Genomic DNA, 24,375 nt, shown 5'->3' with positions numbered 1-24,375 from the left:
CCCGACCCACCACGCCGCCAGGTCCCCACTGTGCCGCCGGGTCTCGGGGTGAACCTGTGCTCGGTGCCCCGGCCGCCGCCACCTGGGCGCCAAGTGCTTTACGAAGCAGCCCGGTGCCCAAGGCCCTGACTCAACGAGCTGTGGAATGTGGGGAAGGGACTTCGTTTCATGACGACGGAAGGGAGGGACATGTGCATGGTCTCAGGAAGCTCACACCCCTTCCTGGGGCCGTGTGCCCATCTCCTGGATGGGAACAGGGCTGCCGGCCTCCTGCCCACGAGGGAGGCAGTGAGGGCTGCGTGGGCTGCGAGGGGTGGGCTGTGTCTGGTACCCTGCTGGGAAGCATCCTGTGAGGGCGGGACTGCACCCCCAGTTCACAGGTGAGGAAATGAAGGTCTGGAGAGGGGAGGTCGTTTGTTGGCGGTCAAACAGCTGTACAGGTGCAGAGGCAGGATCTGAACCCACGTCGGCCGATGTCACCCGGCAGGCGAGGGTGCGTGACGGTGGCGACTCTCTCCGACCTCCTCCTGCCCCGCTGCACCCCGTTTCTAAGTCCGGCTTCCATGGTGTTTGCCGTAAACCAGGAGCCTGTTCGTCCTCAGGGCGGATTTTGCCAAGCGCCCCCTGTGTGTCAGGCACGGGATTCTCTGCCCTCACGGGGCTCCCCTTCCAAGGCAAGTAGGCAGGAAAATGCAAGTTCTTGTAAGTGGTTGCCAGCTGGTATTGACAGCTGTCGTCTCAAGACGGAGGGAGTCGCTGTGGATCCCAGACCCGGACCTTGAAGAGAGTGCTCTGCATTGACACTTGAGTCTTGGTCTCTAAGTGGAGGTGCCTGGCCGCCAGGATGGCTCTGAGGGCCCCTCAAGGGGCGCAGGTGAAAGCGTTAATAGCAGTGATCATGAACTGCATCAGGACCCCTGCCTCCCAGGGAGGGTCTGGCCCTGGCTCCAGCCCGGTTAAGAAAGCTACAGAAGGCCACCGGCCCCCGCCACCCCCTCCGCACCACAAAGCCCCGCCTTCCCCTTTGTGCCGTAACCGGTAGTGGCTTTTTGTCACCTTCTTTGTGGTCTTACACCACTGGTGGCACCGTGTAGGGGTGCACTTTATGGAGATGGAATCGTGCCGTGTGTGCCCTTTGTGCATTTTTCTTCCTCCGTCAAAGTCCCGTCGGTGAGACTCACCCACCTTCCGAGCAGCGCTGGTTCCTGCGCTCTCGTGGCCCCCGAACATCATTCGGCCTCGGGAACACACTGCATTCCCTTCACCCTGTCCGCTGGCCGTCTGGCTTGTTCCCGACCTCGCGACTGTCAGCAATGCTGCTAAGGACAGGCCTGTAGAAGCTCGCGCCTTGTCGGAGTACGGAGAGTTCACATAGACTTGCTGGGTCACACGGTTTGCATTTCTTCGGGTTCAGCAGATGGGGCAACGGCGTTTCCCGAGGGGGTCAAAGGACGGACGACCCATGTTCCTGCCGGCCCTTGATGTCCTCAGGCCGTCCCCACCTAGTGGTTCTGCAGTTCCCAGTGGGCTCGCTAACAGTTCCGGCCGTGATACAGGCACACGCTGGCTCATCCCGGCCAGCCATTTGGATTTTCCCCCCGGGAAGATCCCACCCGAGGGCTCTCTATTTTCCCCCTAGTGGTTTTGCCTTTTCTCGTTGATTTACCAATCTCTACTTCAAGATCATGAATACATTCTTGTATGTTATCTTCTGAATGCTTCACTTTTTATGGCTCGGTCTTTAATCCAGCTGGAATGCATTTTTGAGGGTGGATTTAGGTGGGACCACAATTTCTCATCCCCCATTACACAAGCAATCTGTCGTCCCAGTGATGTTTACCGAGATGCCCTCTCTTTTCCCACCACGGGGCCGCGCCACTGTCGTCTTAAATCAGGGCTCCACGCAGACAATTGTGTTCTGCTTGTTTGTTAGTCTTTCCCACAGCGACCCCACACTGTCTTGATTATGAGGGTTCACGACGTGCCCTGGCATCTGCAGGAACATGTCTTCTCACACCTTTCCTGGCTTTGTGTTTGAGCTGTTGTCGTGCTTTGCAAATGTCACCTTCAGTGAGGTCCCCCTCAGCCATCTGCTAGTTCGGCAAACTCTCCCCCACCCCCCGCACCCCCAGCAGCCCACCTGCCCCTCACCCTGCCCCGCTGTTCATTTTCCACAAAGTCTATTACCTTTCGGCCATGCTGGGTAAGCCGCTTCCTGGGGTAATGTTCCTCGAGGGTCTCGCTGCTGGGACGAAACCTGTACAAGGCAGGGTCTCTGATGAGTGTATTTTCTGATGTATCCCAAGTACCAGGAGCCGTAAATGTTTGCTGAGTCGAATTTGTATTTCCATGTAGATCTTAGAATCAGAATGTTAAGTTCCACAAAAACTTAGGTAGGATCTGGATAGAAATTTCTTTGGTTCATTTTTTTTTAAATGCTTATTTATTTTTGAGAGAGAGAGAGAGAGAGAGAGAGAGAGAGACAGACAGACAGACAGACAGACATAGTGTGAGCCAGGGAGGGGCAGAGAGAGGGGGAGACACAGAATCTGATGCAGGCTCCAGGCTCTGAGCTGTCAGCACAGAGCCTGACGTGGGGCTCCAACTCATTGACTGTGAGATCATGACCTGAGCTGAAGTCGGACGCTTAACTTACTGAGCCGCCCAGGTGCCCCCCAAATTTCTGTGGTTCTATAAATTGATTTGGAGCAAATTAATGAATTTGGGGAGAATCTGTATCGAGTCTTCTACTCCACAAACATGGTCTCTCCAATTCTTTAGATCTCCTTTAATGTCTCTGGTGATGTTTTGTAATTTTCCTGGTAGTGAAACTAACTTTTACCTTAGTTCTAGATTTTTGATACTTTCGCTGCTATGACGTCTGTTTATGAAACTTGACGCTCCCAACAGCGTTGCTACCACACAGAGATAAAGTTTGAGTCTTGCACATAGACTTTGTATCCCCCGCCTTTGCCGAACCCACTACGAACGATCGTCACTTCTCCGAAGACTCCTTAGCGCCTCTTACACACACACACACACACACACACACACACACACACGCGCGCGCGCGCGGTCATGTCCGGAGAACAAAGGCGGTTTTGTCTGGCTGCGCAGGCCGACCGCCGCATCCCGGCTGATGTCGGAGAGCAGCGGGCGCCGACGGGCCTCTTGGTTTCCTTGCCAATCCGACAGGGAACGCTTTCAACATTTCCCTGCTAACTTGGACCGGCGCTCCAGGTTTCCGGGAGAGGTCTTCGCCGGCCCAGCCGCGGCCCCTGCTCTAGGTCGGCAGCTCTCGCAGAAATCGCGTTTTCTGAACGCTTCCTCGGTGTCTACGGAGACGGTCAACACGTGAACGCGCGAACCTTCCTTGGTGCCTGAGCGTCGGCGTGGTCTGGGGAGGGGAGCGCAGCTCCTGGGGGGGGGGGGGAAGGGAGGAGGCGGGGCGGGGGGGGGGAAGGGAGGAGGCGGGGCGGGGGGGGGGGAAGGGAGGAGGCGGGGCGGGGGGGTGGGGAGCGAAGATCACAAGCACCCCTCCACCGCCAGGAGGCCTCCCGCAGCCCCTCCCTTGCTGCATTTTCTCGCACAGGTGCCTCCCTCGTGATCCAGAGCCTGTTCCCGACCCACCCGTTTATCCAGGGACACACGGACCAAGCTGCCGTCTCCCGGGTCCGTGTCACCCTGGGGCCGAGGAGCGACGACTGGGAAAGCCGCATGCGCAGAGCCTGCTGGAAGTACTTCCTGGCCAATCCGAAGCGGTTCCACTGCCCTACCTTTCGTTTCCCGGGAAAAGCACTTGCTCCAAGCCTGGCGCCACCCCCCGCGGCCCTCAGAAGCTCAGGCCTCTCTTCTCCAGGGATCTGTGACACCGAGCTTAGCTTTCAGCGGCATTGACCTCTGTGTCACCACGCAGTCACCTTTATACATGAAGACCCAGCACAGGACACCCCTCCAGCATCACGACCTGGAGGCGCGGGGCAAGGGCGGAGATGGGGAGCTGGGGCGAGCACATCCGTGTGCCCCCCGAGGCGAGCACGCAGCTTGCGGATGTGCGCAGGCCTAAGCAGCCCGGCGCGCATCCACACCTGGTCAGAACGGAAGCGCCGTGGCCGGAACAATGCGCCACGCACCACGCCTTTGTGCGCAAGCGGGACCCTCCCGCGTGGGCGCCAGATCCAGGCTGGGCGTGGGCCGGGCCCTGCGTTCTGCACGTCCCGACCACGCAGGAGAGACAGCGCGCTTCGACCAGCCACGCTGGAAGAAACGCAACTGCGGTCCTGTTTCTATTCCTTCCGTGGAACGTGACGCAACACTGTCGTACGCTGAGATGACTGAGAACATGTGGCCAAGAAGCGCAGGAAAAAGGATTATAGAGACGGATCAGGCGGCTCGTTGATGCAAAGACGCCGTTCCCTCCACGTTTTGTATGTTTTGGGTTTTCTTTTCTTTTTTTTTTTTTAATGTTTATTTATTTTTGAGAGACATGTGGCACAGGCAGAGGTAGGGCAGAGAGAGAGGGGGACACAGAATCCGTAGCAGGCTCCTGGCTCCGAGCTGTCAGCACAGAGCCCGACGCACGGGGCTCGAACTCACAGACCGGCGAGATCATGACCCGAGCCGATGTCGGACGCCCAGCCGACTGAGCCCCCCAGGCGCCCCATGTTTTGGGTTCTCTAAACTTGGGAGTTGTCTTAGTTTTTTTTCTGACTCTGAATCAACGTCCCCTCTGATGCCTGGCTTCCTTTCCATAGGTTTGTATTCTTTTCTTTAGAGGGAGCCTTGCGTCGGCTCCGGGAGCCCCGGACCAGCTTGGCTTCTGTGCCTGCCGCTGCCGGCTGGGCCACGTGGGAGTGGCTGTCCTGGGATCCTGCCTGGAGGCGGCCACCTTCCCTCTGCGCCTCCCTGCCTTCCTTGCCAAGCCCTTGCCAGGTGGACGGGGGTTATAAGGAGCCGAGCTGGGCCAGGACTGTGCTGGAGATGCCCCAGCTGCAGAAGGGGTCAGTAAACGGGACCCCTTTACCGTGTTTACTGCACGGTAAACGGGACAGTCTGGCTCCTGATCATTTCTTCTCAGCTGGGGGCAGTTTTGCCCCAGCGGACAGTTGTCATCGCCTGGAGATGAGTTGATCATCGCGTTCGGGTGGAGGCTGTGCTGCTGATCTCTCGGGGTAGAGCAAGGGACACCGCTAAGCGTCCGGCTGTGGCCACGGCAGCAGGAGCACGGGCTGGGGAGCCCCGGTGCAGAGCCGAGGCGTGGCTGGTCCCAGGGCTGTGGAGGCTGGAGGTGCCCTGGCCACTCGCCTGGCCTGCTGGCCCCAGAAGCAGTCTGACTTCCCTCGGGGGAGAGTGTGGTGGCGGGACAAGGTCCTTGTTCCCATTTCACAGGTAGGAGGGCTGTGTCCGCTTCCGTGGCCGGCCCAACACCACAGCTCAGGGTTTGAATCCCAGTTACTCTGCCCAAGAATGGTTCCTGTGTGGGGGGAAACTCGACCTTCCTAAACCATTTTTATGTTGTACTCTCAGCTTCTGGGAATTCAGAAAGCAAGTTACCTTTCCCCACTTTACAGGTGAGGAAAATGGGCCAGCCCAGCCGGCCGCCAGCCCCCTGCCCTCCCAGCCCTGTGCCCCGGGTCCTGGAGACCCTCTGAGCTTGGGCCTCGAGATCCTGGTTCAGGACCCTGACACGGGGGAGCCGCTCGGATCTCTCAGAACATAGCACTTGGCTGATTGGGAAAGAAAATTACCCTCAGGAGGTCTCGGGGCCTTCTTACGTCTTCCAGGGGTGATGGAATTAAGTGTAACACCCAGGCTGCGGGACGGCCGTGAGGTGCTGTCGTAGGGGGAGCAGGATGCGGGTGCGGTGGAGGTCCGTCTGGGCCCACCGGTACCCCCTGGGCTACAGCACACTCAAGGCAGGGCTGAGAGGTCTCCCTGCCTGCTCTAGCCTCCAGGCCTGGCTTCCCCATCAGGGTTTGTCGGCCTGTCCGAGGCCTGTCCGCTGCACTGCCCTTGGGCGCAGGGCTGGGGTTTGCGAGCAGGGGCAGGTGTGGGCTCTGTTCTCCTCGGCTCTGCAGCCAGGCCTCGGTTTGCCCATCTGTAAAGGGGGATGGGCTGTCTTCCCGTCTGTGCCACACCGGGTGCTTAAGTGTAAATCATGCATCAGGGGCCCTGAGGTGGGGGCGTCTGGGCAGGCAGGGTGGTTCCTCCAGAGTAGCTTCAGGTCAGGGAGGGACTGAGCTGGGGGTGGGGAGAATGTAGCTCCTGGCTGGGTGGAGGCTCCAGGGCAACACCAGGACCCCTCGGGGGTGGGTGGGACCCCTGCCTATCCCTGGCTGTGCCCTTCCAATGACTCGTGAGTGAGAACAGCCTGGGAGGGAAGGCCGGAGGGGCTGGAGGGAAGTGGGGGGGGGGGGCAGGCCCTGGTGCTGGGGGGACCTTGGGCTCCTGTGCTCGCTGCCTGAGTTCTGTTCCCTGGCCCCCGGGGAAGACAGCTCTGTTTCCCTTGCAGTGGACGGGCCGGGTGGATGCTTCTGGAACATGGTGCCAGGGGCCAGGGAAGCTGGGCACGTGTGGGTCTATGAACCGTGATACGCACGCTTCTGTAGAGGCAGGTTTTTTTTTCCTTCCAGCCTTTCACGAACGAGTTCAAAGCTGACGGTGAGCGGTGGCACACTAGTGGCTGATCAGCTTTGGTGGGAGTCTACACCCTGGAAAGAGGCAAACACTACCAATCGGGCCTTTCCCCACCGAGAGCTGGCTGAGTTCTGGGAACTGCCCTGAGCCCCGCTCTTGGCCCCGGGGAGGACGCGGCCCTGCAGGGCTGCCTCTGGGGTCTGCCTGGTCACCCTCTTTCCCGACCGAAAAAGCCCAGCCCAGGCCAGCCGGCCAAAGATGCCTGCGTGCGTCTCACATCAGAGGGCGCAGAGGCCTTGCTGCCCCCTCTCCTGTCCACGGCCCCTGCTCACGCTCCCTCTCCTGGTGGGTTGGGGAACGCCAGAGCCCTGTCACCGAGCATTCCTGGGGAGGCAGCTATGGCAGCCAGCCTGGGGCACCCCCCCCCCCCACCGCGGCCCCGGAGGAACGTCTCCTCTTTACTCGTGGTAAGCGTGTGGCCCCGTGTGCCGTGAGCGAGGCGCCCCCTCCCCCCCCGCAGTCTCAGAGCCTGCAGCCCACCCCTGCTGGGGGAACCCCTGGGGCCCTTCACTGTCCCTGCTCACAGGAAGACGTGGCCAGTCTGCGGGCAGTGATGACTGGGTTTGGGGCAGGGGACCCTGAGCTTGTGGGGGAGGGGTTCTTCCACGCTGGGGTCCTAGTCCCTTCGGCTCCCGTGGGCCCCAAGTTCATGTGTCTGGGACGTTACACGGGGAGGGATTGGGGCAGAACCCAGGATTAAGGTGGGGGGCGAGGTCTCTGGACCAGAAGGGGGTTCTGTTCCTGCTGTTTGGGGGTTGGCGCCAACAGCTGTGATGTCCCGCTCTGCCCGCTCGGTGGTGGTTGTCTCGCGGGGCCATCCTTGGGAGGGGCCTCCACTTACCCCCCTGTGCTTGGGGGCCTTGTCTGTCTGGGTGCGGGGAGGGGTGGCGCCCAGCTTGTGTCTCCTGGCCCCTCCCTCCTCTGCTCTCCTAGGCTCTAGCTCTGTCCTGAACGTGCCTCCGCCTGTCCGCTCGTTGTCCTTTGACCCACGGCTCATCTGACAGAGCTGGCCAGGAGTCGGCCGCACGTTCCCCATGTCTCCCCGTTGCCTTGGCTTACCGTTGCTGGACCACATGCACTTGTGTGCAATGTCTAATTTTTTTAATGTTTATTTTTGAGAGAGAGAGAGAGAGAGAGAAGAACGTGAGTGCGGGAGGGGCAGAGAGAGAGGGGGGGAGACACAGAATCGGAAGCAGGCTCCAGGCTCCGAGCTGTCAGCACAGAGCCTGACGCGGGGCTCGAACCCACGGACCGCGAGATCATGGGGTCCAACGTGGGGACGTGGGGCTCCATCCCACGAACCGTGAGATCGTGACCGGAGCCGAAATCGAGAGTCGGACGCTCAACCGACGGAGCCACCCAGACGCCCCCGGAGGGCTCTGTCTCTACCTGAGAAGTCCAGGAACTTTGTCAGCGGTCCCTCTCGCCCAGCCACACACCCCGGTGGCTATTTCTTATCGTGCTTCCTTGAGGCAGGGACTGGAACATTCCAACCCCCACCAGAAAAGCCCTGATAGAGACAGCAGGCCTAGAACACCACACCCAACGTCCCTGTTCCTGCCCACGGTCATGGGCTGAACGCCTCCGGCCCCACCTGCGACCACGCTCCCTGCCTGCTCTCCTGCCCGTGCCCCCTGAACCTCTCCCCTAGGAAAATAGCGTCCATCCTGTGGGCAGAGAGGTCGGGTGTTAAGGCCCGAGCCCGCCGCCTCCCCGCACACCCTCCAGCTGCTGCATCCGAAATACCTTTCTCCCCTCGTCTTGTCCAAGACCTGGTGGCTCGAGTTATTGGCTTCTCTTACCATGAGTTTGTCCGAGTTCGCTCCGCGACAGTGTGGGCAGGCCCAGCCTGGACCTGCGCTCTCTCCCTGCCCAGCCCCCTCGCGGGTTGGAAGCAGGTGGCCAGGGAAGCACCAGGGCTCACCGCTCATTGCCCGAGTTAGCGGCTGGGGTGCATCTCTCCGTGGCGGGGTCCTGCCGTTGACCATTCTGGCCCGGCCACCCAAGAACAGGGCACGCACATCTCCCTTTATTTCAAGGAAGCTTTCTTGAGTAATAGTTTAAACGTTTGTTCTGACTGGTCACACTTTGGGGGAGGATGTGGCCTTGGTGTTCGAGTACCCCTTCCTGTTCAAATTTGAGCAACAGGGGCGCCTGGGCGGCTCCGTCAGGTAAGCATCCGACTTCGGCTCAGGTTGTGATCTCGCCGTTTGTGAGTTTGAGCCCCGCGTCGGGCTCTGTGCTGACAGCTCGGAGCCTGGGGCGGGCCCGCTTCGGGTCCTGTGTCTCCCTGTCTCTCTGCCCCTCCCTCCCCCTCTCAAAAATGAATAAACATTAAAAAAATAAAAACCAAAGAGACGTGAGCATCAAAAACGAGCACGACCTCCACTTTTCCCAGGAGCGCTACCTTCGTCAAGATGCAGAAAACTCAGCAGACGAGCATTGCCACGAGCTGATGAAACTTGGGACAGAATATTCCAGTATGCCTTTGAGCTCCAAAGGGAGACCACACAGAGTTCCACGGAAAAGCGGAGGGCACGCTCATTTTTGTTGTTCGTGGCGGCGGGGACCGGCCAGGAGGGCCCGAAGGAAGCGTCCAGGGCGACGGTCATGTTTTGTATCTTCATGGGATTTGCATTTGTCAAAACTCTCTTAGTGATGCACTCTGATATTTGTACGTGTCCTGTTGCGGGTTGAATCGTGTGCCCCCAAATTCGTATGTAGAAGTGCTAACCCCTAGCACATCAGAACATGACATCATTTGGAAATAGGTCTTTGTGTGTGTAATTAGCTAGGACGAGGTCTTACCGAAGCAGGGTGGGCCCTAGTCCCATACCACTGGTGTCCCTATAAGAAGGGGACATTTGGACACAGACACACGGACGAAGAACACCGTGTGGGATGAAGGCATAGATTCAAGGGGATGCGTCTACAAGCCAGGAACGAACCCCCAGGAGCCGGGAGAGGCCCGGGGCAGCCTTGGCGGGAATCGGCCCTGCCCACATCTTGACCTCGGACCCCTGCCTGTTCAAGCACTTTGTACTTAGTAACCGCGGCCCCAGAAAGCTAGCATGGTCGCTGCTTGTAGACTCTAGTAAAGGCTGAACTCCAGGAAATGATAACATGTGCCGAATTGTTTAGAGACGGAAATCAGGTGGATTGATGGGTAGAGAGAGGGATGGACAAATGGACAGAGATGAGATACAGCAAGTTTAAGAGGGGGTGACAGTTTGGGTGTAGGGCATATGGGTGTTCAGCGAATGATTCTTCTCTTCTGCACGCTGGAAGATTTGCAGGATAAAACGTTGAAAAAACCTAGGCGTTTAACTAGACATTTCAGGTGTCTTTGAATAACCAAGCAAAATGACAACTATCTGAGGGGAGGGGCTCTCTTTCTCAGTCAATGCTGCAGTGCCCGTGGGACACGCTCAGGCACTAGAGTGACCATGAGATGGGTCCCTGGGACAGAACCAGCAGAAGGCATGCTTTTCCGTCCTGTCCTTCTCCAAATGTCTCCGCCCGTCCCGCGGCCTAAATGGTGGGAGCTCCAGCAGCCATCTTGCACCGCGAAGTGGCTTTGGGGATGGAGGCCGTGCACTGAGGATGGGGAGGACCAGATGGCAGGATCTGGGTCCCTGAGGCCATTGTGGAGCTGCCACCCTGAATCGGTCACCTTCACACTTTTTTACTTAGGAAGGAAATGAGTTTTTATCCTGTTGTGTCTCTTTTGTTGTGATGGGTCCATTACGAGCAGCCAAACCAAAGCGTAATGGCAGTCACCATAATCATGACCGCGCTCCTACTGGAGGGGCAAACTGAGGCTCGGAAAGGCGCTTGCTTGAGGTCACACAGCTGGAAGTGGTGGGTCAGCCCAGGTCTGCGTGGTTCACTGTGTCTGCCTGGTACTCCTGGGACCCCGGGCCTGGGGGCCACGCGGTGGCTCTCTGTGAGTCACACGATGGCCAGTGTGTCTGGCAAACCACCCCCAGCTACTGAAGTCTGGCTGGAGGGGCCCCCTGGCTTGGGGACAGAGCACCTGCTCAAGGGCAGGCTCTTTTCCCCACCAGCTGTTGAGTGGGTTTTATGAGAATTCCTTCCCTCTCCTCCTTGTGTTTGGACGGATTGAGAAGTAAGGCCCAGGAGACAGGTAGATGGAGGACAGGATAGCTTTATCACTGATAAGGGTGGGCTCAGCATGGGACCCCCAGCCCCCCCAAAACACACACAGACGAGCTTAGTGATGACAAGAGCCTTCTTACCTGGCCTTTTCCTGGGCAGACTCAAGCTTACCTGCCGCACATGGGGGCGGGGGAAGCAGCCTGGGGCAGGCAGTCCGCAGGGACGGCCTGGAGACTGAGCCAGTGCCACGGTCAGTCCTTCCTGGGGCAGCGAGGAGCCCACGAGCCACCTCCTGGTGCTTCGGAAAGGGAGGCGTGCCCTCTTTGTGGACCCAGGTGGGGATGCCGGGGTTGGGGAGGGGGGGGAACCGTTGGAGACAAGGGGCTGTTCCTTGTGGCAGAATAACTGCTGTGTCACTTTCTGGCCTCCACGGGGGACAAGGATGTGCACATTTAGTGGCACCTGCTCTGTGCCCCTTACACCGTTTACACCGTCGTCGCGATGGTGGAAACGTGCCGCCTGCCTGTGCTGGTGGGCGTAGCTGCACGTGTAGCTTCTGGGGTCGCCCTGGAGAACCCCCTTCTCTTCCTAGACCTTCAAAGCCATGGCGGTGCCCCAGGAGCATTTTCATCACTGTGTAAAGTGTCCGGCTTTCGGGGACCGTTCATCCCTTCCTGTGCGAGCGCTTGCTTTGTGCCAGGCCTGAGCTGGGACCTGAGGAGGAGGCTGGGTCCCCGCACAGAGTGACGGCCGTGAGGGACACGGGGGAAGAGCTGTGAGCACTTGGAGAAGGACCCTCTATGGGGGGGGGAGTCACAAGACCCCCGTCCAGCTTCCCAGGAGCACAGCAGAAATGAACACGGTCGGCTCTGCAGATGTCCATACTGAGGTGTGGCCCTGGGTCATTGTCAACCCCGAATTTCTGCTTCTGGTAGGAAGTGAGAGCAAACGGGAGCGAGAAAGCTGTGGGCACCACCCAGGAAGAGCCTGGGGCAGTCCCAGGGATGGGTGTTGGGGGTAGGCCCTGGGGGTCACCTCAGTCCCTCTGATGCCTGGGTTGGTCTCCCATCACCACTCAGTAAACTCCCGCTGTTCTCTTCCTAGGGCTGAGATGCAGGGACTGACAGCGATCGCTAGGTGCCGTGCTTTACCCCACGATCTATCCGTCCACTTACCCATCCCTCCATCCACCCACCCATTCATCCCTCCCTTCCTCCCTCCATCCCTCCATCCGTCCACTTACCCACCCATCCACTCCCCCAACATCCATTCACCCATCCCTCCATCCACCCACCCGTTCATCCCTCCCTTCCTCCCTCCATCCCTCCATCCGTCCACTTACCCACCCATCCACTCCCCCAACATCCATTCACCCATCCCTCCATCCACCCACCCATTCGTCCCTCCCTCCTTCCCTCCCTCTGTCCATCCCTCCATCCATCCACTACCCACCCATCCACTCACCCAACATCCATTCACCCATCCCTCCATCCACCCACCCATTCGTCCCTCCCTCCTTCCCTCCCTCTCTCCATCCCTCCATCCATCCACTACCCACCCATCCACTCACCCAACCATCCATCCATCCATCCATCCATCCATCCATCCATCCGTTTATCATCCACTCACCCATCCACTTATCCATCATCCTTCCACCATTCCCCATCCATTCAGCAGTCATTTACAGATCACCCACCATGCCAAGGTGCTGGGGGCCCAGTAGTTACTCAGGATATCCACTGCTCCTATACTGTGTATTGGGCTTCCTGCTGGGGGGAACAGACAATTAGCAGCTGGTCTCCAATGGTAGGAAGCATATAAAAGAAATAAAATAGTGAGATGGGATAGAGAGTTGTGAGGTCCCTGAGGGGCTCAGTAAATAGCCTGCTCTTCTGTTCTGAGTCCTGAACCCATGGAGAAATGAGTCAAAAAAGCAGTAGCTGGAAACCTCAAAACTTTTACTAGGCTGATTTCTTCCCCAGGCGAAGCAGGCTCAGTGCCAGCATCCATGAGACTTTTAGGGTCATGGAAATGTTTGAAATCCTTTGAAAAGCAGAAGAAAACACAATCCAGCTTAGATTATATTCATCTCTGTACCAACACAGTTGTGAAATGTATTTTTTGATGTTTGCATTGAAAGTAAGGGAGCTACAGAGGTCACCATGTGGGTTTGCCCTCTACTCCCGACAGAGGCTGGTCAGAGAACATTCCTTAGTGTGAAGGCCAGGTGGGCCTCCCACCCCAGCATAAGACGGCGTGCGGTCGCTGGCTGAGCAGCTGGGTGAACCCCGCCCCAATTCACCAATGCATGGGGGTGGGATGAGAACAGGGAGCAGAGGCGGGAATTAGAGTGACCCATTTTCCTCCGTAGAGGGAGCCTCGGGAGCTGGGGAGAAGGGCCCCAAGCTCCCCACCATCACCGCTGCAGTCTGCTGGGAGGGACGCCTTCTGCCTGTGTCCCCAGCATCTCGCAGTCCGGGCTCAGTCCCAGGGTTAGCGAAGCCGGCCCCAAGGGCCCTTTGTACCAGGGCTGACGATTTGTGCCCCTGCCTTGTGTCTGCCCCACTGTCCCCTGCGTGGAAGAGGTCGTGCAGTGACAACACAGAGCCTCCCATAACAACTTGGAGGCGTCCAGCCTCCACGAACACGTCTCTGGATGGAAATAGTTCCAAGATGGAATCCCACCAACTACTGGTCAGAGACGTTATGTGAAAATCCATTTTCTTGCTGTCAAGGATGGAAAGCCAAAGCCCCAGCCTTTTGAGTTAAAGTCCCCGATGACCTTATCCAAGCTCCCCGTTCCCCGCAGTCCCGCAGAAGGGGCTGGGGCCGCTGCAGCAGGTTCCCAGGGATGTGTGTGTCTCTCCTGAGGATGTCGGCCAGGCCCCGACACAGGGGAGGGCGTGACCGCTTAGTGCCCTGGCCACCCTCCTTCTGGTGGCCTTTCTGACCGTTCCCAGAGGCTCTTACAGCTGGGGTTCAGCCGCCGGGTGAGGTTTTGGGGAGGCAGAGGTCTCTGCCTGCTGTGTCCACCCCCAGCAGACGTGTGGTACCCTCGGGGGCTGGCCTTTCCAGCGGCGGCTTCCTCTCCTGGGCACAGCTCCCGGGGGTGCCCACGGGGGAGACAGTGCGCCCACCTGCGCAGGAGCAGGGTGGTGGGCAGAGCGGAGCGCCTGTGGCTGAAGAGGCCCGCGGGGCTCCCTGCCTGGGGGACCCACCAGAGGGTTCCAGCAGGAGACTGTTGACGGGATTGTTGACTTTTGAAAAGCATTATTTTATACCGAAAAGGAAAAACTTTATGTTTTAGAAAAAGGTTAGATTTAGATCAAAATCGGGAAGATAGATAATGCCGAGATTTGTCACGTCCAGTTTCCCCATTACTGCCTTTTGTTAGCATGGTATATTTGTCACAGTTAAGGGCCAGTATTGGCGTGCTATTATGAACAGATTTCCTTTGTTTTTCCCTAATGTCCTTTTCTGGCCAGGATCCCGTCCAGGACGCACACCTCCAGCCACTGGCCCTCAAGCTCCTCCTGGCTGTGACGTCGGAAGGTTTTCCTTTTGGTGGGACCCTCGGTCTGTGGGTGCAGAATGTGTTGGTGGCCCTCGGGGCTTGTGGTCTGGGGTTTGTGGCTCCGGGTACCCAGCACTCAGGCTGTGACTGAGGACCCCAGTCGGTTCTGGCCGTTCCCCTCTTTTGCATGTGGTTTGCATGTCGTGGCTTATGTGTGGTTTGCGTGTGATTTTGCGACTCCCAGTTCTCTCTGCTGGTGGAGAGAGAGGCCTGGGGCAGGACAGACGTGAAATGGGGACCCCTGCATTTGCCTGGGCGACCCCACAACTCCCACACTGCCCCTGCTCTGCTCCCACAGCCTGTCTGTCTGTGCCGCTGCCCTGTGCCCCTCCTCAGGACTGATAGAGCCTCGAGGCAGGAGCCGGGCAGGGAGGGGCGTGGGGAGCACTGCCACAGCCTGGGCAAACCTCCCCTTTGTCTTCGATGGGTCTCCCGTCCGCTCTGATGCATCTGGACTTGGATTTACTTTTATTTGTCAGTCTTCCTTCCTTGGGATTCATATCTTTAAAATATTCAGGCTCTTTGGGGATCGCTGCCTCCCTTTCCAGTGCTCCCCTCCCCCCCCCCCCCCCCCCCCCGCCGCCCAACCCCTGTCTCCCCTTCATGACTCCTCCTACAGGCCTTCTGCCAGCTGCCCTGTGCCTGGGGCTTCCCCGGGGCTCTTCTTCCAGCCACGGGAGTGGCTCCTGATGGGGGTTTATGTCCCCGGGGGTCACCCCTGACCAGTGGCGGTCCGGCGCGAGGGCAGCGCCCTCATCTGGAGGCAGGACCAAGTCGCAGGTGGACTTTGCACTCTCGAACCACTGGGGGATCCCTCTCCCTCACAGGGTCCCCCGAGCAGGTGCATAACTGCTCACTGCTGCTGGAGCGGGGGTCTGCTCACCACCGGCTCCTTCCAAACTTCCCTTGGACCCTGGGATGTGCTGGCTCCAGGCTTCTCAGCTTCTCTCACTTTCTCTCTCTTTGCCTCTCTGCGCTGCATTCTGGGCAATTTTCTTCAGCCGTATGTATGTGTCTGTCTTCGTCATCTGTCATCTGTCTATCCACAGAAAGGGAGAGAGGGACGGGCGGAGGTTTGCAGACAGAAGGGAGGACAGCCCAGATGCGGTGTCCGTGGTCGACGTGACGGCGAAGTGAGAATTCTGTGGCTGACTTGTTAATCCTGTTTCGACTTTTGAACCGTGTGTACATTTTTCACGCTCAGAAAATACTATTTAATCGACAAGGGTGAAAACCTCTAAAGTTGAATCCCAGCAGGAGCCGATGGACTTGAATAAAGTGAGGACAAACCTGGAAGGAAGAAACCGCCGTTTGCTTTTCCGTGCCCGGTTCTCCAGCTGCCCTTTCCGGGCTGGGTGCGCTGGAAGGCGCAGGGCTGGAGGGACGAGTGCGACAGCACCGCGTGCATTCGGGGTCCATCGCACGAGAAGGCAGAGCCTGTCCTTGGGGACCAGGGCCCTCTCGTGGGCGGAGGGAGATGCGCACAGAGCCCAGAGCTGGGGAAGGAGAGCCCGGGCGCTTGTGTTTGAACCCGCGGCTGCGGAAGAACTCATCACGGGGAAGTAAGCCGTCCCGTGGCCCCGAGGCCCGGACGGAGCGCGCCGCCCCGCCTGAAGCCAAGCCCTCCGAGCAAGGCCAGGGCGCCAGGGGACGTTTGTGCCAGCCCTGGGCCAGGGCGAGCCCCGAGCATCTCGGGCAGAAGCCTCGGAGACTGACGGCGACACGTCCCCCAGACGCCAGGGCCAGGCCGCGGGGCTCCCGGTGGCCGGGTTGGGGAACTACCATGATGGACGATGGACGCAGAATGGAAAGTATGCAGGAACCCGCACAGGCGCTACACGAAGGACCCTGTTCCAGGGCGATGGCAGCTAATGGTCGCGGCCTCGGTCCCCTGCCACCTGCCGCCCCCACGGCCGGCTCGTCTCCGCTCGGCGCCTCCACGCGGAAATGGGGACGCGAAAGGTCACGGCACCCTCCGTCTTCCAGGTGACAAGCGGCAATCTGTGTGCTGTTACAACGTGGGATTCCTAATCCCCAGCACACGGGAGCCACTGAATTTATGTCGTGTGAGCAAGGAGGACGCCCAGCGCCGAGCCTGGAGGGGGGAGCGGTGCGGCACCCACACATTCCAGAAACAGAGACCCCGAGCTTGAGCCCACGTGAAACCCGTCAAAACCGGCGGCTTCAACCGCCGTCTGTCTTACCCCGTGTGGACTCTGAGCTGATGGGTGGCTTCTCTGGCCCGAGGGGGCTTGCTGGCCTCCGTTTGGCCCGGCTGGAGCCGCGGGTGTGACCTCCCTCCCTCGTCCACGCTGGGCAGCCGGCCGGCGGGGGCGGGAGGGGACGGCTTGGTCGGTGGCCCCCACGTGGAGGGGTCCCCGGAGCCGGGCAGAGCGAGCCCTGGGCCTCTAAGGGCCTCCCACGTGCTGGTGCCCTCTGGCTAAAGGGGCCTCGCGGCCAGGCTTCGTGCAGGGGTGAAGGAAGAGACCGCATCCCGACGGAGGAGCAGCTGGGTGGCAGGGCGCGGGGAGGGCTCTGGGGCCCTGCTGGCTCCGTGCACACACGGGTTAAGTGTCTGCGTGCCCCCCCGGCTCAGGGCTCGGACCGCGGCTGGGGTACCTGCTCTCGGCAGGGCTCATTTAGTGGGGAGACGCACGAGGTGGACCACGGGAAACCTTGTGGACCTCGGCTCCAGCCCAGGGTCCGGCTGCAATCCGGCGACACATTTGTGCTGACGCCATACTTCCCCCCCCCCCCCCCTCTGGCCCCGCGGCAGGGACACGGAGGCAGGCCCGTCCCTGAGGGGCCCTTCTGACGGCCAGCTTCGACTCGAGGACTCCCCAGCAGCCTCCTGGGCCATCCTAGACCGCGTAGGGCCTGGCAGGCTTCCAGCCGACCCACCCTTGGAGTGAGGTCACACTTCTGTCCCCAACACCTCTTAGGGGTGTTTCCTTCAACAAGGCCTGACGCTCTGTACCCACCGTGGTGTCTGCCTCTCACAGACCCTGGAACACAGCCCGTACCTGAGAAAGCGCAGCGGGTGACGGGCCGGGACAGCGCGGCCACCACTCGACCCCCCACTCCCGCCCCTCCCTGACTGGCACTTAGCACCCAGCACCCGAGGGCCCGACACACCTTCGTGTATTTCATTCCCACGCGGTGAGGGTGGGCCCAGCGGGGAAATGCTGGTGCCTGAAGGGTGCTGGCGGGGGGGACGGGGGGCGGTGGCATGGAAGCTTCTGGTCTCCAGGCCGCTGTGGTTTTAGGCAGGGCTCAGAGCGGGAGCCTCAGCAGAGACAGATTTAACGCCGGGAAGGAGATGTCTGCACACTCGGAAGAGGGGGTGCGCCGGGTCCCTGCACCTGCCCGGCACACTTCTGAGGGCGCAGCCAGCCGGCCTGCCACAGCCACCAGCCCAGGGTCACACCCGCACGGCTGGCACCAGCCCCCGGGGTCTCCTGCGCACTTTTGTGACCACGTCTCCAGTCTTATCATGAAAATCGTAGGGACGTGGGCCATACCGGCCGGGGATCCGCATCGCGGCCTCTCGGAATGGCACGCATACTCCACTCGCGGGGAACCCGACCCGACTGCGACGGCGAGGGGCCTGGCCCGGCAGGTGACGGCACCCTACGGCTTACAGAGCCCTGTCCCGGCTGTGGCCTGGCTGACCGGCCCAGCGCTCCCCAGAAGACAGGCTGGCTTCGATTTCAGGGGAGGGACCTGCGGCTCAGAGAGGGACGGCGGCTTCCCCAAGTGGCCCGGCTGGGCCCGCGCTCCTGAGCCCAGACGTAGCAGTCCTCCACTGCCGCCCACCGCCCCTCCCCCGGAAGCCTTGCGTGTGTGGCTGGGCTTGTGAAGCGCTTGCCCTTGGGGACCCTTCTCTTTGGGGACAGAGTCAAACCCTGCCACGTCCGGGGTAGGGGCTGTTGTTCCGTCACCAAAGAGGGACGGGTGGGGAATGTGGCAGGGATTGGCCGAGCCCTGGTAGTTGCGGGGGGGAGGGGGAAGAAGGAGAAGGTGGTTGGGGAGGTGGAGCTGGAGAAGAAGGGGGGTGGGGGGAGGGAGGAGGAGGAGGCAGAAGGGGGAGAGGAACGGGGAGGGGGCAGAAAGGGGATGGGGAGGGGCAGAGGGAGGGGAGATCTGGGGGGCAATGCCCAGAACTCGCTGTCCCCTGGACTCTCCAACCTGCCTGCTGGGTAGCCGACTGGCTTTACCTTGTACACTTTCAGGGACGGGGAGCTCACCACCTCACGAGGCAGAGGTTTCCAATAGCCAATCGTTCTGTCAGGAGTCTGTTTTCCTGCGGCTCCCCCAGAGGCCCCCACTGTGCTCACTGGCCCCACAGAACAGTCTGCCCTCTTGCCCGACTGTTATCATTATCCGCCTCCCTTTTGTGTCCCATGGGTCCCCAACTCCCCTGAGACAGGAGCCTGTGCAGGCCAGACTGCCTCAAGGGACCCAGATCCGTCTATTTGTGGCGGGAAAGGTTAGTCGGCTCTTGGGAAATGTCAGAGAATAAGTCAGAGCTGGCCAGCGGCGAGGCCCAGTGACGCTTGTCACTTATGAGTCTCTCCCTTAATCAGTGGAGGAGAAAAACAAGCCGCGAAGGTTTTCCATGGCGAGCCCCAGAGAGCAGAGCGTTCTCTCTGAGTCTGAGCTTGTCTCCAGAGAGGAGTCTGGCAGAAGCTGCTGACCCTGGCCCCACGTGGCAAGGGCCGTGTCCGGGGTGGAGTCCCAGGCGCCCGGGCTTGGGCTGGAGGACTGGAGGGGACACAGCTGATGAAGTGCATCTACGCCGTGACACCACGGAGCAGGCCGGGGAACAGCCCAGGGAGGGGCAGGCGCTCACTCCAGTCAGAAAGCAAGTTCGCGGAGGAGCCAGGACTGGGACCCGGGACCTCAGAGGGACACTGGTCTGCTAGACTAGAAACTTATTTATTCACTACTTCACCATCCACTTGCCTAGCCAGCCACCCATCCATCCATCTACTCACCCATCCACCTCTCTATCCGTTTATCTGTCCGTCCATTCGTCTATTCATCCATCCCTCCGTCCGTCCGTCCGTCCGTTCGTCCATCCGTCCGTCCGTCCATCCGTCCGTCCATCCACCAATCCATCCATCTACTCACCCATCCACCTCTCCATCCGTTTATCCATCTGTCCATCTGTCTACCCATCCATTCCTCCGTCTGTCCGTCCATCCATCCATCCGTCCATCCATCTTGTCTATCCATCTGTCCATCCGTCCGTCCGTCCAACCGTCCATCCGTCCGTCCATCCATCCATCCATCCATCCATCCATCCGCCCATCTGTCCATCCATCCGTCTGTTCATCCGTCCGTCAACCCGTCCATCCATCCATCTGTCCGTCCATCCGTCCGTCCGTCCATCCATCCGTCCGTCCGTCTGTCCGTCCATCCATCCATCCGTCTGTCCGTCTGTCCGTCCATCCATCCGTCCGTCTGTCCGTCTGTCCATCCGTCCGTCTGTCCATCCGTCCGTCCGTCCGTCTGTCCATCCATCCATCCATCCGTCCATCCATCCATCCGTCCATCCATCTCTCCATCCGTTTATCCGTCTGTCCATCCGTCCGTCCATCCATCTGTCTATCCATCTGTCCATCCGTCCACCCATCCGTCCGTCCGTCCGTCCAACCATCCGTCCGTCCGTCCATCCATCCATCCATCCATCCATCCATCCGTCCATCCATCCGTCCATCTGTCCATCCATCCGTCTGTTCATCCGTCTGTCCATCCATCCGTCCGTCCGTCCATCCATCCATCCAATAACTATTTACTAAAGGACCAGGTAGACAGCGGACACTAGAAAGCATATCTACAACCCAAAGGAGCTCCCTTTGGACCCACAGGCATCTCAGCGCTGGGAGGCATGGGCCCCGCCCTCTTCTCTGCCCCTCCCCCCTCACTGGGCCGCTTTGCCCCCACAGAGATCTGGGATCACGGGTGCAGTGGTAGGTGCCTGGGACCTCGTGCCAAGGCCTCCAATGTAAATCCGGCTCCTCCCCCTACTTGCCATGTGACGTTGGTTCAGGATGAGGGCCGTGGGCTTGGCGCACGTGGGGCGTGGCCAGGCGCCCCGGCACGGGTGTGCATTCGCGGAGTGCGTAGTCTGCGGGGGCGATGGACACAGATGTAAAACCACAGCCGTCACGGGAGCAGGAACGTGGTGACCGTGACCTGATGAAGAGGGGCAGCTCTCCATCGTGCACAGACCCGCTGCCACAGGGGAGCCCGGTCAAGCAGTGGGGCCATCCCCTAATGCCGCTCAGTGCCCATGCCCTTCACTCGTCCCCAGGGCCCGACAGGAGCCAGGTCTGGGACAGTGAGCTGGCCTGGGAACCCGAGCCGGGCAGTGTGCTCTGCGGTCCCCGCCCGGAACACGGCAGGCAGAGAAGCTGTGGGAAAGGGGCAGGTGCCAGCCCCGTGTCGGGGATCATGGCCTGTTGGCTCTCTCTGATGAAGCAGTGACCACTCGTGCCTTGTCCTAGTGAGTCAGCCGTCCTCCCTGAAGGGTCTGGCCTGACTCCCTGGGTCCCAGGGCCCCTGTGTTCCCTCGCATCACAGTGACCTCCGTCTGCTCCAGGTTCGCCTGAAGCCCCCTGTCCAGCCCGCCCCTTCCTGAAGGACACCAGGCTTAGTGGCATCGGGAGCTCCAGCTGCCCTCCCACGATCCCACGGGCCGTGGCTGGTCCCGTGCCTAGAGCTGCCTGGCCCCTCTGCCCGCCTTCAGGCCACCTGCTTGGGACGGTCCCAGGAGGACCCCTGGGTCATTGGAGCCTGTATGTGGTAGGCGCTTAGTGGCTGTGTGCAGAGCAGATGCACTGGCTGGGGGGAGAAAGCATTGCTTGAGCTCCTACTGTGTGCCAGGCTCTAGCTTATGTGGTTGGTAGGGTCCATGGGAGGGGAGTTTTCAGAGAGAGAGAGAGAGGGTGGAAGAGAGTGAGAAAGTGGGGGGAAAGAGACGGGGGGGCAGAGGGAAGGGGGAGGGGAGGGAGAGAAGGAGAAGAGGGGAGGGGGAGGGGAGGAGGGGGGCAGGAAGGGGAGGAGGGAAGTGAAGTGCGTTCTGGACACACGGGATTGGCGCCGCTCCCCAGAAGCCCCGCCCCCCGCTTTGGAACCCGGAACCTGACTCCCGTGACGATGATCATTTCCCGGCCTCTAGTGTGCAACCCCACCCAGGTGCCTCTTCCTCTTCCTCTGCGGGTTGGGAATTTGGTACGTGTGGGACCACCCCGGGGACTCGGCCACTGGCTGGGCTGCGGGTGGACGCGTGCCGCTGAGGTCCCGCTCCCCGTGCTCGCGCCGCTCGGTCGCACGCCCGCTCCGCGTTCTCAAACAGCGCTGCGGTGCACGCGTGACAGGTGCCCTGGAGCCGCAAACACGTCCGCGCCGTGCACACCTTCCACGCGACGGAGACCGTGGACTGCGTTTCTGAATTGCAGGCGCCGCTGTGGCATCCCGGCCCCTGATGAGACGGACGGTCCCTGCACGTCCTCGCCAACGCTTGGTTTTGTCAGATTTTAACATTTTGGGGAACCTAGTGATTTTGATACGCATTTCCTTAGGCACCACCGAGGTCTGCGCCTTCATTTCCTGTGTGCGGTCTGGTGAACAGAGAGAAGTAGTCTTTTTTGATGTGGCCCAATTAATTCCTCTTTCTCATTACGGTGTGCCCTTTGTGTCTTGCTTAAGAATGTCTCCCTACCACGGGGCGCCTGGGTGGCTCAGTCGGTTGAGCGTCTGACTTCCGCTCAGGTCATGATCTCGTGGCCGGTGGGTTCAAGCCCCGCGTCGGGCTCTGTGCTGACAGCTTGGAGCCTGGAGCCTGCTTCGGATTCTGTCTCCCCCTCTCTCTGCCCCTCCCCTGCTCATGCTCTGTTTCTCTCTGTCTCAAAAATAAATAAAAACATTAAACAAAAAATTTTAAAAGAACGTTTCCCTACCCTGAAGTCACGTCGTTTCCACCCCCCATCCACCCCCCACATGCCTTTCCAAACAATCCGTGGATTTGTGGTTCACAGTTAAGTCTTTCATCCACCTGGCATTGAATTTTGTGGACAGAGTGAAGCAGGAGGCTGAGTGATCGTTTCTCCTCTGTGGATGGTCTGGTCTCCAAAGTGCTTGTAAGGAAAAACCTGCCCCGTCTCCGTTGATCTCCGTCTTCTCCCACCAGCAGGCGAGGGACGCGTTCCTGCTGTTGGTGTTCTTCACTGTCTCCGGGAAATGCTGGGATCTGTGGGGCTCAGCCTTCTTCCTGGTCATTCCCCAAGGGTATCTTGGCTCTTCCCGGTGCTTTGTAATTCCGTGGAAATTTTAGAATCAGGTTGTCAAATTCTACGTGTGCACACAGGCACTGGGGATTGTTGATGGCCTTGCATTGGCTCTACAAATCACTTCTGGGGGAAATTGATGTCTTTACGATATTTTTGGGTCTTCCAGTCACACACCTGTTTTCTTTCTCCGCTGATTCAGGCCTCCTTTAGTGACAGGTGACAGAGTTTCATTTTTTCCCCTCCGTATCTTGCGCATTAGGGTCATTGCTACAGATTCCGTGTTATCAGCATTCTTATACATGGTATCTGTGATGGTTAATTTTATGTGTGCAATTGGCTGGGCCGTGACGTCCAGAGAGTGGGTCAGGATGTTTCTGTGAAAGGCGCATTTTGTCTGAGATTCACATCAGAATCTACAGACTCGGAGTAAAGCAGACTCCTCTTCACAATGGGGGTGGGCCTCATCCGATCAGTTGAAGGACTCGATACAACAAACACTGATCTCCTTCATGGAGAAGGGAGGTCTGAGACAGCCTTTGGACTCCAAGTTCCCAGCCTGCTCCCCAGCCTGCAGATTTTGGACTTCTCAAACCTCCACGATCTTGTGAGCCAATTCCTTGAGATAAACCTTTCTCTCTATACGCACCTCTGTGGGCTCCATTTGGGCTGAAAACTAACGCAGTATCTTTTTAAAGATTCAATTTCTGAGTGTTTGTTGGGGGCATATAGCAGTGTAATAGATGTCTGTGTTTTGATTTGTCTCCAGTGAGCCTGCCAACGTCACTTATTAATTCGGATGCCTTATTCATGGACTCTTTTGGGGTTTTCCACGACACGATCTTACGCCGCTGTGCTCAGCCACTTTCTTTTCACGTCTCCTCTGCCTCATCCTCTCCCGCCTGCCGAGGGTCCAAGTAGATGAATGCCAGAGCTTCTGTGCCAGCTCCCCTTCTCTTGTTCTCTGTCACATGCCTTCTGTCTCTGTGACTCGCCACACAGCAGTCAGGACGATGTCTTTAGAGTCTCCATCTGTTCCTTTGCTGTGTCTCGTCTGCGATTAAAGGCATCCATGAAGTTTGCATCTCCTTCGTTACATATTTTCGGTCTACGAGTTTTTTGGCCAGGGTTATTTTTCAAATCTTTTTCATGTTTTGGTTTCTCATTGTTTGTAGCTCACGATGCCATTATCTGAAGTCCTCAAGGGTCTGCCTGCTGTGTTTTTTCCCTCCTGCCCATTCTAGTTCAGGGGGCCTTTCTCCTGGTGTATTTGGGCATTTTTGATTATAAGCTGCTCGTGGAAGTGAAATTCTTTTGTGGTAATTCTTTGAAGCCTAAGATGAAGTAGGCCTGTGGCGGGGCGGGGGGGGGGGGGGCTGCATACAGTTGTGCGGGCTGTGCACTGCATTACTCTAGGGGCATCACTAGATGAAGTACAAGTCGGTGGTGATCCCGGGGTGTGGAGAGATTTGTGTTTGCTTCTGCTGGGTGCCTAGAGGCCTGCCAGCCCAGCTCCACTCTGATGTAAGTTGTTGGACTGTGTGAGTTTGTTTTTAATTGAAGTGTAGTCAACCTACAGTGTTATATTCATTTCACGCGTTCAGCATAGTGATTTGGCAGTTCGTTTCGTTGTGCTGTGCTGACCGTAACAAGCGTGCTCCCCATTTGTCACCCGACAGCGTGACAGACTCC

The 24,375-nt window shown here is 59.0% G+C and overlaps 1 non-coding gene across 1 annotated transcript; it reads left to right on the top strand.

Annotated features, from left to right (window-relative positions):
* The first annotated feature begins 22,126 nt into the window (after positions 1-22,126).
* TRNAG-UCC (transfer RNA glycine (anticodon UCC)) lies at positions 22,127-22,211 on the top strand. The gene has a single exon. It is a non-coding gene; the product is annotated as a tRNA-Gly (tRNA).
* Positions 22,212-24,375: the final 2,164 nt, after the last annotated feature.

Source organism: Acinonyx jubatus, chromosome B1, assembly GCF_027475565.1.
Source record: "Acinonyx jubatus isolate Ajub_Pintada_27869175 chromosome B1, VMU_Ajub_asm_v1.0, whole genome shotgun sequence".
Taxonomy (NCBI): domain Eukaryota; kingdom Metazoa; phylum Chordata; class Mammalia; order Carnivora; family Felidae; genus Acinonyx; species Acinonyx jubatus.
The sequence above is the reverse complement of the archived record's forward strand: the minus strand, read 5'-3'. Positions and strand labels throughout refer to the sequence as shown.